Below are 15,583 nucleotides of genomic sequence, written 5' to 3'. Positions count from 1 at the left end.
ATTACTGGCCTAATTAAATGAAACACAATACCTTCACACTAATGAATGCATTGGTAATTATTTTTCAAAATTCTATTAATTCTGCAATGGTGCCTGATACCGGAATGTTTCAAATGTAACCCTACTGAAAGGAAGAAGATTGGAAATGGGAAACTATAGACATGGTAGCCTGACGTCACTATTAGGGAAAATACTAGAATCTATTATAAAAGATGTAGTTATGAGATAACTAATTGGACAGAATCAATGTGGATTTATGCAGGGGAAATCATGTTTGACAAACATAATTGAATTACTGAAGATGTTACTAGCAGAGTTGATAAGAAAGAACTAGTCGATGTGGAGTATTTGGATTTTCTCAAGGCTTTCAAACAAGTTCAAAACAGGAGGTTAGTTTAAACAAAGCACATGCAAATATTCAAACATCACTGAGAATTGGTTAACAACAACAAAATCAGAGTAAAAAAAAATGAAGAATAAATTATTCATTCTCAAGTTGACAGGTTGTGACCAGTGGGGTAACACAAATTCAGGAGAATCGACATTTCGGGCATAAGCCCTTCTTCAGGAATTCCTGAAGAAGGGCTTATGCCCGAAACGTCGATTCTCCTATTCCTTGGATGCTGCCTGACCTGCTGAGCTTTTCCAGCAACACATTTTCAGTTCTGATCTCCAGCATCTGCAGTCCTCACTTTCTCCCCTAACACAAATTCAACTTACTTCAAGGATTTTAATGTAGAGGCCAATTATAATATTTCCAAGTTTGCAGAAGATGCAAAACGTGATGGGCATGTGAATTGTGAAGAGGATTCAAAGAGAATACAAGGAGATTTGGACCATTTGAATGAGCAGGCAAGATCAAATATTATGGGGATAAATATCAGGTTATCCATTTTGGTCACAGGACTGGAAGTTCAGAGCATTATTTATAGAGTGAGTTTGGAAAATGTTGAAACCATACGGTTGCCAATCTATATTATTGACCTAATTAAATACAACACAGTACTTTGGTGTTATCCAAAGAGACTTAGGTCCCCTTGTTCATAAATTAATGAAAGCTATCACCAATTAGAAACTAATGCTGTAAGCAGTTAGAAGGTAAGTAATATGTTAATCTTTAAAACGTGGATTTGTATCAAAGACGAAATGACTTTTACCTCAGTAGTATAGAACATGGTGAGATTCCACCTGGGTGTGTGCAATTCGGCTCCCTTTGTCTCAGAAAGGATATACTTGCCAAAAGAAAGTATAACAGAGGTTCCTGCAATGATGGGACTGTCCCATGATGAGATGTTAAGGAGACTGGTCTGTGTTCTCTGCAATTTAGAAGAATGGGAGGTGACTACACACTTCTGAAAAGAATAGAGAGAATAGTTGCAGAATTGATTTTTTCCTGGCTCTGGGGTGAAGAACAAAGGGAGATAGTTTCAGGAGAAAATGCAAGGCACTTAGGACTGTGATTCGGAAGTGCTATTTCACTCAGAGGGCAATGAGTCTTTTGAATTCTCTATCCCAGAGGGTTGCGGAAGATCAGTCATTTAGTAAGTCCTAGAGAGAGAGTGAGAAATGATAGGTTTCTATTTGCTGACAACATCAAGTGTTATGGAATATAGCACTGAGACATTATCAGCCTTGACCTAGAATGGCAGAGCAGGCCTGAGATTCCAAATGGCCTAACCCTACCTCTAAGTTCCTTTCATCACAAAGTAACCAGAGACCTGAAGAGAAGGAGCACCTAATATCAGTAATCGGACAGAACCAATGACAGGTGAACTGTAAACTATTCCACCTTGTGGATGAATGAGACACCAGAAAGATTTATAATGCTGATGGAGTACCTTGATACAAGTATGATGGAGTATTAGGAGAAAGCACAGGGGCTACTTCAGTCCAGATGTCTTGTGCCAGCATGGAGGTCTCACCTGGTGTGGACGTCTTTGTCATCCTCAACATCTAGGTGCTCCAGTGGCCCAGCAGATGGTCTTGTCCAGGACTTGTGGTCTTTGGCTGAGGCTTCCAGCCTAGTCTTCAGCAGCCTGGCTGCGTTTTCCAGGTGTTCCATTGTTCCAAAATTGGCATTCCCCAAGGCCAAGAGATGCTAACTGTGATGAACTTTGTCTTAATTTTTTTGTTATTACATATGACTTATGTCATTGATATAGGCATCGAGATGGGGTAACTTATAAAACCTTTCACTGTATTTTTCATTTAAAGGGCACGTGACAATCAATTGCTATTCCATTCAAAAGGAATGTGTGCATTCACTGTAAATAAAGCTTTTCACTCATGGAAAACACCTAGGATTCAAGCAGAGTTTGGGTGACTATTTGCAATGAAGCATCATACACATGAGAAAACATGGTGGCAACAGCAAAGACAGTGATTGAAGTGAACCTCATGGTCAACAAGAAGAAAAGAATATGTTTCTTGGCTCACTGGGATGCTGGTGCAACAGAAGACTGAAGAAGCAGATGCAGAAATCAGGCAGCAGTGAGCACTAACTGGTAGACCATGCTCTGCAGAAGGTCCTTATAGTTCATGTGCATAATGCTCTAAAGAGGACCAGACAAGTCGAAACCACTTTTGACAAGGCTAAAGGTGTCCTTGGTTTATAAATAGGGGCGTAGTGTGTATAACCATGGAAGTGATGCTACACCTCTACAAACAAATCTTTGATCAGACCACATTTGAAATATTGTGTTCAGTTCTGGGCACCTTATTTAAGGAAGTGTGTTAAAGCCCTGGAGACAGTGCAAAGGAGATTTACTAGAATGACACCAGGAATAAATTATTTTAGATACAAGGAAAGATTAGAGAAATTGGCCTTATTCTCATTGGAGCAGAGAAGATTAAGGAGTGATCTTACTGAGTTGTTCAAAATTATGAACAATTTTGACAGAAGGATATTTTGTTTCCACTAGTTGGTATGTCAGTAACAACGGGTCACAATTTCAAGATTGTCAGTAAGGGAGCTAGGACTGAGATGAGGAGAAACCCTTTTACTCAGAGAGTTTGTTAGGATTTAGAATACGCTACCCAGGAGAGGGTGGAGGCAGATTCCTTGTCAGGTTTCAAAAGAGAACTGGGCATCTATTTGAAAGTGATGAATTTAGAGGGCTACAGGTTACGGACTAACTGGAAACATTTTTTGGGAACCAGTTCAGCCACAATGGGTTGAATGGCCTCCTTCTGTACTGTAACATTCTATTACCACAGGCTCAGTCAATGGAGCCACTCCAGAGCTCCATTGAGGTATCGATGCTAATCATAGAATATAATCCCTACAGTGTGGAAGCAGGCTATTCAGCCATTGAGTCAACACCAATCCTCTGAAGAGCATCCCACTCACACCCTGGTTGGCTCTGTCCCTGTAATGCCACACTTACCATGGTGAATATACCTAGCTTGCACAGCTTTGGACTGTCAGAGGAAACCAATGGAGACACAGGGAAAACGTGCAAACTCCGTGCAGATAGTTACCCGAGGCTGGAATTGAACCTGGTTCCTTGTTGTTGGGAGACAGCAGTGCTAGCCCCTGAGCCACTATGCCACCCTAGTCTACTGCTCCCAATCTTTTCCAGAGGATTGATAGAATTGGAGACTCAGCAATCAGATTTCAAAGAAAAAAAATGAAAGATATTGAACAGCTTCAGGCGTGGTAAAGAAAAGGCAAAAGGACCAGATGAGTATTTTCTATATGTGTTGGGGATCATTGTGAACAATACTGTAAAAAGGCAGAGAATTGACAAAAATACTCCACTGTCTGAAGATGTGTTGAGGACTTTAAAACATGAGGAGAAATTAAATAACAAAGCATTGCAAAATGTAATCAGAAAAAACAAAGGCTCATGAAAAGCATGGATTTATTCACATTATACCTTTACAGGCTAGAAAAAATTGCATAAATTAAGAGCTGAAATGCAGAGCTATTTGACAACCAGACTGTGGTTAGAGTTTCAGATGAAGCATTCTTCGATCTTTTGCATGTCAGAGAGAGTTTGATGCTACAACGCAGGATTACAGATCACTGAGAAAGCCGAAGTTTAAAGGTAGAACAGAATGTTCGTCTGAGGGGAAAGTGAAGTGTTATAGTAGAAATTGAGCAAGGCAGTTCAGAACATAGGCTGCAGAGAAGAAAACATGTAAAAAGTGAAGCCCACCAAAATGTCGAAAAAAGTGCCAAACACCACCTTAAAGGGTGTGAGATATAGGGGGGAGAAGCCACCTAAATGGAACAATGGCCAGGTAGGGAGAACATAATGTCACTTCTCTGGGAGATGGATCATTTGTTAAAAAAGTCGGAAGAACTTAATTGTAGAATGCAATGTACAACTATTTGTGAAACCAAAGCATATTCCAGTTGGAAGTATCACAAAATCAGAAATTTATCATTCGCATGGAAAATCAACGAATCTACAGATATATTCTGGAGTGTCCAACTAGAAAGGAATGAATAGACCAAAAAGTTTAAACTAGATACTGTTTGGAGTATCTCCGTTTTACCAGATCATTTAAAGTGACTTCAAAAGATTAAATTCCAGTCATAGAGATGTACAGCACAGAAACAGACCCATCAGTCCAACTCGTCCATGCCGACCAGCTATCCCAACCTAATCTAGTCCTATTTGCTAGCACTTGGCCCCTCCATGAAACTACAGAAACATGGAGGAATATTATTTTAAATAACAGCTGCAGAGGCAGGGAAACCATAGAATCTCTGTTTGTCATCCACAGCCCAGAGTTCTCTTTGTTAAGTTTGAATACATGTTTAAACCTAAAATGGGATCACTAAGGTTGCAGATGTAGACCAAGGAAGTGAAATTTGAATTGCAAACATTCAAGTATGAAAAAATTGAACCCAGAGTGCCATATTAACCTCAGGGATACTGCAAAGCTAATATATTTGTATTTCTTGCAGTTCTTGGGGTGAAAGGGATCAAAGGATATGGGAAGTAGGAGCAGGATATTGAGTTGAATGATCAACCATGATCATATTGAATGTTGGAGCAGATACAAAGCCTAAATGGCCTATTCCTCTTCCTATTCTTTTTTCTATGTACATACAAAGGGAGGTATCACACCTACTCTCGAATGAAGTTAAAGCATAATAAGATTCTATCATCAGACAAGGAGAAAAATTTCACCTGCTACATATCTAATGAGGTGGTGTTCAAGAACGGCTACAATAACAAGACCTGGCAGCTTCATAAGAATCTACGTGGCGTTAACTGAACTGAAAGGTTGCATTTCAATGACAGGAGACAAAAGGCCTCAACATTGCCACTTCTATCTGAAATAAAGTCAAATGGAAAGTAAAGGATTATTGAGAACCAGGTACCCATCAATGAGTGCATGGGGAGGTTATGAGTGTGAACCTTTGCTCCCACAGAGTTTGGTAAATTCCTGGTTTGACCAACAGGAGAAACAACACCAGTCGGTCAATTCCAGTGTTACGGGATGGAGGGTCACTGTGATGTTGGGTTTGCTACCCCAGCAAAGAGTTTTGGGAAGATAAAGGAGAAAGTAGGTGCAGAGGCTGGCTAAGAACAATACACTACTTCAGCCCTAACTCGTCATGCACTCCTAATGACACTTTATGCCACTCACCCCTTAATCCTCAATGACAGCCTATGATGACTGCCCTTCCCCATGGCCCTCTATAATCCATAACAAATTAACCACTTTCAGCCAATCCTATGACCCCCTCATACCATTCATGCTTAAATAGGCCCCTCTACCCAACTTCAGTGGCCCCTCATACTTCCCTTGCCAACCTATGCCCCTCCACCCACTCCATCACCCCTATGGACCCTGTACCAACCATGAGAACTTATGCCTCCACACTCAACTCATTTCCCTTACAACTTGCAAGTCAACTCACCTACATTCACCATGATCAAAACTAGGGACATATGCCAAGATGAAATACAATAGTTTTAAACATCTTTGAAGAATCTGCTATTGAAAAGGACACATGCCCATTAATGAAAACCCATTTATTACATGTAACCTCCTCCAACTACATATAAAAGCAAACATTTATATTCACAATCCCACTTTGAAGAAATTTATAAGAACCTAGAGCCAGGAGAAAGTGAGGACTGCAGATGTTGGAGATCAGAGTCGAGAGTGTGGTGCTAAAAGAAAAAGCAGGTCAGGCCGCATCTGAGGAGCAGGAGAATTGATGTTTCCAGCATAAGTCCTTTGACTCTGATCTCCAGCATCTGCAGTCCTCACTTTCTCCTCATTGATTTCAACCCAACTGCAAAGCCTCTTCCAAGGATGCCTACATTGAAAAAGTTCTCTTCCTGTACTGGTGTTACTCCCAAAACATCAATTCTCCTGCTTCTCGGGTGCTGCCTGACCCACTGTGCTTTTGCAGCAAAACAATCTCAACCAAGAACCTAGAGCTATCAAGTATACTGTAAATGAGCAGACGCCTCACAATGGTAGTGTGAGGATGCACAAACAGTCGTACTGGACAGATATTAGAATAATATTCTTCAGCTTTTATCAACAGGGAGAGTGAAATTGACTTCTCTTTACACTGCAGACATTTGTTTTAATTCAGAGCTTTAAGGGCCGAGTATTTAAAATGCCTTGGCAGCTTGAGAGTTCCAATGAACTTGACTATTTCTTTAACAGGCTGACAGTCCCATTAATAGTTTGGCAATTTCAATGAGCTTATTCGCGTTTATGCACGCATTCATGTCTAATTTTAGCAATCTCAAAACACAATTGACCTCATGCAAAAGACACTTAATCTCTCCCAATATGAGGGGTATCTAATTCTCCCCGCAATTCAGATAATGTGAGACGTTTTCTGAAAAGTGTGGAGATCACAGGATGTGTTTTAGACATCCCATGTGCAAAGGTTGGACCTGTCTCCATGAGAAAAGTAATTTTTAAATGTCCAAGAGGCACAAGCAGACTTTGATAGCTTTCAGAAAGCAGAATAAATAATGTATGATGTATTTTAACAGATTACAAAAGATCATTATTTTAAAAATTACAATGTTTAATTTGGAGTTCACTAGACAAAACTGGGGTTGAAATTTTGTAATTTGCTGAGTTGTCTCACGTGGACAGTTATTAAGTTTGCAGATGATACCTCGGATTACAGTGGGATCTTGATTAGATGGGCCAATGGGCTGAGAAGTGACAATGGAGTTTAATTTAGATAAATGCGAGGTGCTGCATTTTGTGAAAGCAAATCTTAACAGGACTTATACACTTAATGGTAAGATCATCGGGAGTATTGCTGAACGAAGAGATCTTGGACTGCAGGTTCATAGCTCCTTGAAAGTAGAGTCGCAGGTAGATAGGATAATAAAGAAGGCGTTTGGTATGCTTACCTTTATTGGCCAGGGCATCGAGTATAGGAGTTGGGAGGTTATGTTGCGGCTGTACAGGACATTGGAATATTGCGTACAATTCTGATCTCCTTCTAGTGGGAAGGATGGTGTGAAACTTAAAAGGGTACAAAAAGGATTTACAAGGATGTTGCCAGGGTTGGAGGATTTGAGCTATAGGGAGAGGCTGAACAGGCTGAGCCTGTTTTCCCTGGAGTGTCGGAGGCTGAGGGGTGACCTCGTTAAGGTTTATAAGATCATGAGGGGCATGGATTGGATAAATAGACAAAGTATCCACACACCCCTACAACCCACCCTCCCATTCTGGCACCTTCCCCTTGCCACCACAGGAATTGCAAAACCTGCGTCCACACCTCCTCCCTCACCTCCATCCAAGGCCCTCAAGGAGCCTTCCACATCCATCAAAGTTTTACCTGCACATCCACCAATACAATTTATTGTATCCATTGCTTTCAATGCAGTCTCCTCTACATTGGGGAGACTGGACGCCTCCTAGCAGAGCGCTTTAGGGAACATCTCTGGGACACTCGCACCAATCAACCACACCGCCCTGTGGCCCAACATTTCAACACCCCCTCCCACTCTGCCAAGGACATGCAGGTCCTGGGCCTCCTTCACCGCCGCTCCCTCACCACCCGATGTCTGGAGGAAAAACGCCTCATCTTACGCCTCGGAACACTTCAACTCCAGGACATCAATGTGGACTTCAACAGTATCCTTATTTCCCCTTCCCCCACCTCACCCCAGTTCCAAACTTCCAGCTCAGCACTGTCCCCATGACTTGTCCTACCTGCCTATCTTCTTTTCCACCTATCCACTCCACCCTCCTCCCTGACCTATCACCTTCATCCCCTCCCCCACTCATCCATTGTACTCTCTGCTACTTTCTCCCCACCCCACCCTTCTCTAGCTTATCTCTCCACCCTTCAGGCTTTCTGTCTGTATTCCTGATGAAGGGCTTTTGCCCGAAACGTCTATATTGCTGCTCCTCGGATGCTGCCTGAACTGCTGTGCTCTTCGAGCACCACTAATCCAGCATCTGCAGTCATTGTTTTTACCTAAAGTATTTTCCCTGTGATGGGGGAGTCCAGAATTAGAGGGCATAGGTTTAGGGTGAGAGGGGAAAGGTATAAAAGAGACCTAAGGGGCAACTTTTTCACACAGAATGTGGTGCAGGTGTGGAATGGGCTGCCAGAGGAAGTGGTGGAGGCTGGTACAATTGCAACATTTAAAAGGCATCTGGGTGGGTATATGAATAGGAAGAGTTTGGAGAGATATGGGCCAAGTGCTGGCAAGTGAACTAGATTAGATTAGAATATCTGGTCAGCATGGGCGAAGAGACAGTTTCCATGCTGTACATCTCTATGACAGCTTCCTGTCTCTGAGAGAAAGAGTGTGCATGCGTGCTAGAGAGAGAGAGAGAGAGCGTGAAAAAGAGAGAGAAAGAGGGAGAGAGACCCTGTTTAATCAGATATATGCTGCTTCAAAAGAAAGAATAGAAGTCACAATTGCTAGATTTTAAAATAAGCCAGACTCTGGTCTAAACAGCCCAGAGGTTAATACTATAAAATGATTAAAGATAAGGAGAATGAACATGAATCTTTTAGATCTTATTATTAAAAGAATAACTAAATGAAGCTTAAGATTGTCCAAAGTACAAATATTAGGTAGTTCAGGTCTGACTTTAAGTGCTATAGCAACAACAAAAACAACTTATACTTCAGTCGCATCTCTAAGAGACACCCAAGGTGTTATGTGGGAGTATTATAAAAAAAACTAAAGATGTAAAAGAAGATCTAATTTAGATGACCATGCAGTAGATGTAGTTTTGAAGAGATAATTTTCACCGAGTGTCTTCCAGGGGGAAATCAAGCTAATGGGGCTGAAAGGTGTGGGGAAGGAATTCTGAATTTAGTTCTTTAGAAGCTTAAGGCATAGCCATCCATGGGAGAGCGATGATAACTGGTATTGGAGAAGAAGCCAGAATTAGAGGAGAGTAGATATTTTGAAGCGTGTGGTTTTGAAAGAAAATACAGAGATAGAAAGGGGTTAGATCATGAAGGAAATTGAAAACAAGGATGAGAATTTAAAAAGCAACATTTGCTTCTCCAGAAGCAAAAGTAGACCCACAAGCACTAGGAAGTTTGGTGAACAGGCTTTGCATCAATTAATTGATTCTGCCCATAGTCATCACAGGACTAAATATCCTTCTGACCAGTATAATCTATTAAAACTAAACATTTCCTTCAACAATTTTAAAAGAATGGTCTGTTTAGGTATTATATTGATGCCACCACCCCTCCACATTCAGCAGTTAATCATGATCATGCATACTAATGACAGTCAGCATACCATCACCTCTTTCTCTTCACTCCTCCATCGTTGCTACATTTCCAGACTCCTTATCCACTTCATCCCAAAAGCTTGTGATTTGAAATAAACCTGTTTGACTATCACCTAGTGTCATGTGACTTCTGATCTTGCAACAATTAAGACATGGGCAGCAGAATTTTAGATAAAGTTGAGTTTACAGAAGTTAAATCTGAGAGACCAGCTGTCAGTGCAATAGTTTAATCTAATGGTAACAAAAGCACGGTTGAGTGTTTTAGCTGCAAATAAACTGAATTGGGACAAAATTGAATGTAATGATAGATGTGAAGTTTAAAGGTAGAATGATAGTGAGGTTTGGATTTCATTTCCAGGATCAACTGTGCCACCAATGTTATGAAGACACTGGCTAAATCTCAGACTGTCACCAGGTTATGGGTGAGTCAATAGTTATGGCATTGAGTTTGGAGCAAGGTTCAAAACAAATGTTTTCAGATTTCCCAATATTTAACTGAAGGAAATTTCTTATAATCCATTACCTGGACTTTGGATAAACAGTCTGAGAATGTAACAATGGTGGAGCAGTCGAGAGAGAGGTGATGGTCAGCTGACTTTATTAGTATGCATTTGAAAATGACCATGATCAACTGCTGAGGGGTAAGGGGTCACAAAATAATACTTCAACAAGTCATTCTGATAAAACAAACAAAGGCAATGTTAAATTTTAACAGATTCTACTTGTCAGAAGGATTTTTAGTCCTGTGATGACTATGGGCAGAATTATTTAAGGGGTCTGAGTGACATGGGCTATGGCAACATTTGTGGCAGAATTAGATGAGAAGTCAGACAAAGCCCATCTCGATGGCAGGACTGTTCATGAAAATGGTAAAATAGCTGGAGTAAGCCATTCTATATAAATAACGATCTCGTCCCGGGTGGAGTACAAATGTAACTCCATAAACTTTTCATGAAAAAGACACAAATGGAACTGGACATGAAGGATGACACATCAAGACTTTTGTAAAGTTAATGGATCTGCAATTAACCCAGTCAGGGGATTATTGTACCCCCGCCCCGCACACCCCCACCCGCCAAACAAAAGCTTCTGTTTCTTTAAGCATTGACAAGTACTACTGCTATCAGCGAATAAAGATAATCATAGATTCCCTACAGCATGGAAGCAGGTCATTCAGCCCATTGACTCTGCACCGACCTCCCCCGAAGAACACCTCACCTAGACCCACCTCCCTATGCTATCTTTGCAATGCCCATAGCTAATTCACCTAACCTACACATCCCTGAACACTATGGGTAATTCAGTATGGCCAATCCACCTACTTTGCACATCTTTGGACTATGGGTGGAGACCAGAGCCCCCAGAGGAAGCTCACACAGAAACAGGGAGATTGTGTAAACTCCATGCAGACAGTGTGGAATCAAACCCAGGTGCCAGGCACTCTGGGGCAGCAGTGCTAACCACTGAATTAACTTGCTGCACTTATAAAATATATCAGTGAAATCTGTGAAATGTTTTGGAATGCTGTCATATTCTTTATCACCATGTGACTATGACGAGGTATTATCCATGGATCTAAGGACAAAGGATAAATATTTGGTGACCAGATTTAGTCATTCTCTAACAACATGTACAAAGGAAAAGGGATTTTATGGACAAAATCACAGGGAAATGGATTAAGGGCAAATACAGAATTTTGTGAATAATCACAAATGTTAAGTTACGAATGGAGAAATCAGAGACACATGTGAAAATATGAACACTATAGTCACAAATACCAAAACTGAAATCACTGGATTCTGTGAAAGGAATTGTACAGTGATTATGTAGTGATTAAGCAGGGATTACGCAGGAATTGTACAGTGATTATGCAGGGATCATCCAGTGATTATGCAGGGATTATGCAGTGATAATGCAGGGATTATGCAATAATTATGCAGTGATTATGCAGGGATAATCCAGTGATTATGCAGAGATTATGCAGGGATTATGCAGTGATTATGCAGAGATTATGCAATGATTAAGCAGTGAATTATGCAGAAATTGATGAAGTGCTCCATAAACTTTTAGCTGATCAGCCAAGCTGCAAATTGATGACCATTCTTGCATGGAATCTTTCAAAATTCAGTACAGTTGGTAAAGGCTATCAGCCTTATCAATTGGTTTATGTACCCAATGCCTTCTGTGCTACATGGCAGTCCTCCTGGTTTAGAAAGTACTGCAATCAATTCAATTTTATCTGCAAATTTGAATGCCTTACTTGAATGCAATGGAAAATCAAGGCTTTGGATAGGGCTGAGCTTTTGGAGAAAATTTCACCAGGGAGAAAATTTGACTTTGACTAATTGTACAGAACCACTTGAGATGAAATTTATTTCAGGAGACTAGAAATATGATAAAAAACGAGTCTCATAGATAATGGAAAAGAAATAGATTGTGATGTTAGGACAGTAATGTCAAACATGGCAATCAAACTTTTAAGGGCAATTCTTCACAATTAATTGCAAAATCTAAGACTCTGAGCAGCTAAGTGAAATAAATGAGGCACCTTATGCTTCAAGTACTCATGAGAGTCTGTGCGGAGCAGATTAATGTTGATCAAGACATGGCTTATGGTAATATGAGGGATCACGGCCTACAAGACAGGGTTATCATATCTAAAGGACAATTTCCCAGAGTGGTCATTGAGCGACATAACTTCAAGTGGTGTTCTAGAATGGATGCACCAAGTGTAAGTCATGCAGGAAAAGCTACTGCTGAATTTACATTTTGGGCAAGTGTTCAGGATGATGGTCAAGAAGCCAAATCCATGGACTGACAAAGTGGAATGAAAGAGTGGAGACTATGAAAGCTCAGTGCAAGAACTGATGATGAATTCAGAAGTGACTCCTGCATCAGAAAGCATATGTGAAACTGAGAAAGAAAACCCAATAAAACAAACTTACTGTAGCATTTCTGACAAGTATTAAAATGCAAATAGTAATGATAGTTTCAGTACACAATTAAAGGCCAGGGGAAAAAAAATTCAGAATTGAATTAAATGCAAGAGTTCCCATGATCATGAAGTTTTAGTGGTTGCAAATAAAATTAAGGATAAACTTTTTAAAAGTTAAGATGAAGACAGGCAGGTGGGACTAGTTCAGTTTGGGATCATGGGTGGCATTGACTGGTTGGACCAAAGGGTCTGCTTTCATGTTGTATAACTCCATGACTCTATGAGGGGTGTTAGTTCAAGAGAATTTGTACTTATACTAGCATACCATGTTAGCGACCATCATTCTTCACCACATTATAATATAAACATCTTGCACATGGTACCTAAGGCTAAAGTGAAGTTGAATGTTAGAGTTTTGAAGAGTGGTTGGCTGACAGAAATATTAGAGTGTAGTCTCCCAGAGATGGAAAAGTAATCTTAAAAATTGTTTTAACTCTTTTGACCATGTTTTCTTGGGGGAGCTAGTTCAAGCAACAATATCCACAATGATGCTACTCAGGGAGAAGAGTTTGTAAAAACTCCAAAAGAGTCAGTAAATGCAGAAGGAAAACAATGGAAACTAAAGAAATACATCTATGGCATTCTTGATGCTTCTAACAACAGAATATTTTTGATCATATCTGTTTTCTTTAAAATTGCTGGTGTTCAGATAAAATCAGACCCCACAACATTACATTAGTATCAAAAAGCAAATCTTTCAGGCATTTTCATGACACATGTTGATGATTTCTTATTGGGTAGTAATAAAAAAATTGAAGAAATATATTATTAATTACATTAAGGTAGCATTTAAAATTGGGAGTCGGACTTATCAGTTTTTAAAAGTATTTTCAGTTTGATATTAAGAAAAGTAGGTCTTGAATAATTTTACATCAGTAATTCTATTCAGAGAGGTTGTCTAAGTTAAACACACCAGGTTAGCACACAAATATGGCGTTGTATCCAGAGATCAGACAGAGCAATTTCAAAGCTTGACTGAGCTCTCAGGCGAGATCAAATTCTTAGCTTTGTAGCTTTGGAGTTAAGTATTACAATGAAACACTCAAGAGAATGCTTCTGGGCACGTATAATTAAATCTGAAGATTTCGCTACAGCCTGCTATAGAGAAGAAGCTGTTAAACTTGAAACCATCATCCCTTTATATCTCTTGCTCAGTGCCTCCTCCCTTCTTCTTAACTCTGACCTCTAATTCAAATTCCATCTCACACCCCCAGACTCCAATCTTGCTCCATCCTAGGCTGCTGACTTGTCCCTCCCCCTGCTGACTGTTGCTCACAAACACGCACAAACACTTTTCCTTCCTTACATATAACGGTCACAAATATTCTGTCCCTTGGGTCTGTATTCAAAAAAGTAATTAGCCTCTCAATCCAGCTGACTTCCATTGCAAATCTAATTTGGAAAATTTAAGTCGGTTCTTACTGTTAAAATCAATAGAACCTGAGGGTACACTGTTATTTCTGGGTTCCCCATCTGCTAAGCCTGCAGTTATTATCAGGGCTATGGTGTAAGCTACTGTAAATGGTCAAGAACTAATGAGAATCACAGCAGGAGAATAATGTGCTAATAACTCTTTTGCACAAATAATCAAGGCTCCAACTCTTAAATAGATGAAGGGAGCACACAAGTTTTGAGTAAAATACTGTGCAGGTACAATTTAAAAGGAATATAAACTCCTTATAAAAGGGATGTAATGGAACAGGGGATATAAATTCCAACATAACTTGGAAAGATGGTTTTTGCCAACACTGAGGAAGAGATGATTACATCATGACAAGCAAAAGGGTAATCTAAGGAAAAGCCATATATAAGCATGAAACTAAGGCAACACAGAAGCTAAACCTCCCTTAGCATCAATGGTGGGGAGTTTCTTGCAATGTTAGTCACCCATGTTATTCTGCACACGACAATGTAAGTAGGTTGTGACAGTTTTATGTTGCATATTGACTGGACCTCTGGCAACCAATTTAACATCTCAGCATTTGTTTCTCTGTTGGCTTGAAGCCTTTGAAGCTAGTTCTCCACAATTCTTTCCAAACTACAGAATAATGCCTGCAGGTTTGGCTAGTTGGAATGTAGACAGAATCAAGAAATACCACTTGTTGCTTACTGTGGAATACCTTATTTTATGCATTATCAGTAGAAACAAGGATATTCCATTTTGACTCCTCAACCAGGAAAGCTTATGGAGTATCCTCCTCAAATATTGCTGCCCTCAGGAATTTGACACCATTCTCCATTGCCTCCACAATGATATGCAAGCAGCAATCTCCACCAATGGAAACAGCATAGATCCTATCTCAGTGAAGACTGGCTGGGGTCAAACAAGGCTTTGTCATGTCAAAATTCTCTTTGCAAAACTGCACCTCAACTCCAACAAACTGCTTATAGACATGAAGGTAATTTAGAGAAAGGTAGGAGTTCAATTTATGTCATCACCATTCCCAGACCAAGGTCTTTCCAATTTCAGTCATTGAGCTACACAAATTAAACTCTTATTTGGTTGCAACCAGGTAAGCGGTGATGAACTAACAGCTCTCTGTGCAACTTCCTCAGTTAGTCACAATGTTTTGCATAATTTTTGCATGGGGCTATACCTCTCTCAATTAAAAATGTAGTTAATTATTCAAAGTTTGTGCGAAGATTTGTAGCTCGGGTGCTTGTTGTAGTGGTTCTGTTCGCCGAGCTGGAAGTTTTTGTTGCAAACGTTTCGTCCCCTGGCTAGGAGACATCATCAGTGCTGTGGAGCCTCCTGCGAAGCGCTTCTTTGATGTTTCTTCCGGCATTTATAGTGGTCTGTCCTTGCCGCTTCCGGGTGTCAGTTTCAGCTGTCCGCTGTAGTGATTGGTATATTGGATCCAGGTCGATGTG

This window comes from Hemiscyllium ocellatum, chromosome 2 (genome assembly GCF_020745735.1).
Source record: "Hemiscyllium ocellatum isolate sHemOce1 chromosome 2, sHemOce1.pat.X.cur, whole genome shotgun sequence".
Lineage (NCBI taxonomy): Eukaryota > Metazoa > Chordata > Chondrichthyes > Orectolobiformes > Hemiscylliidae > Hemiscyllium > Hemiscyllium ocellatum.
The sequence above is the reverse complement of the archived record's forward strand: the minus strand, read 5'-3'. Positions refer to the sequence as shown.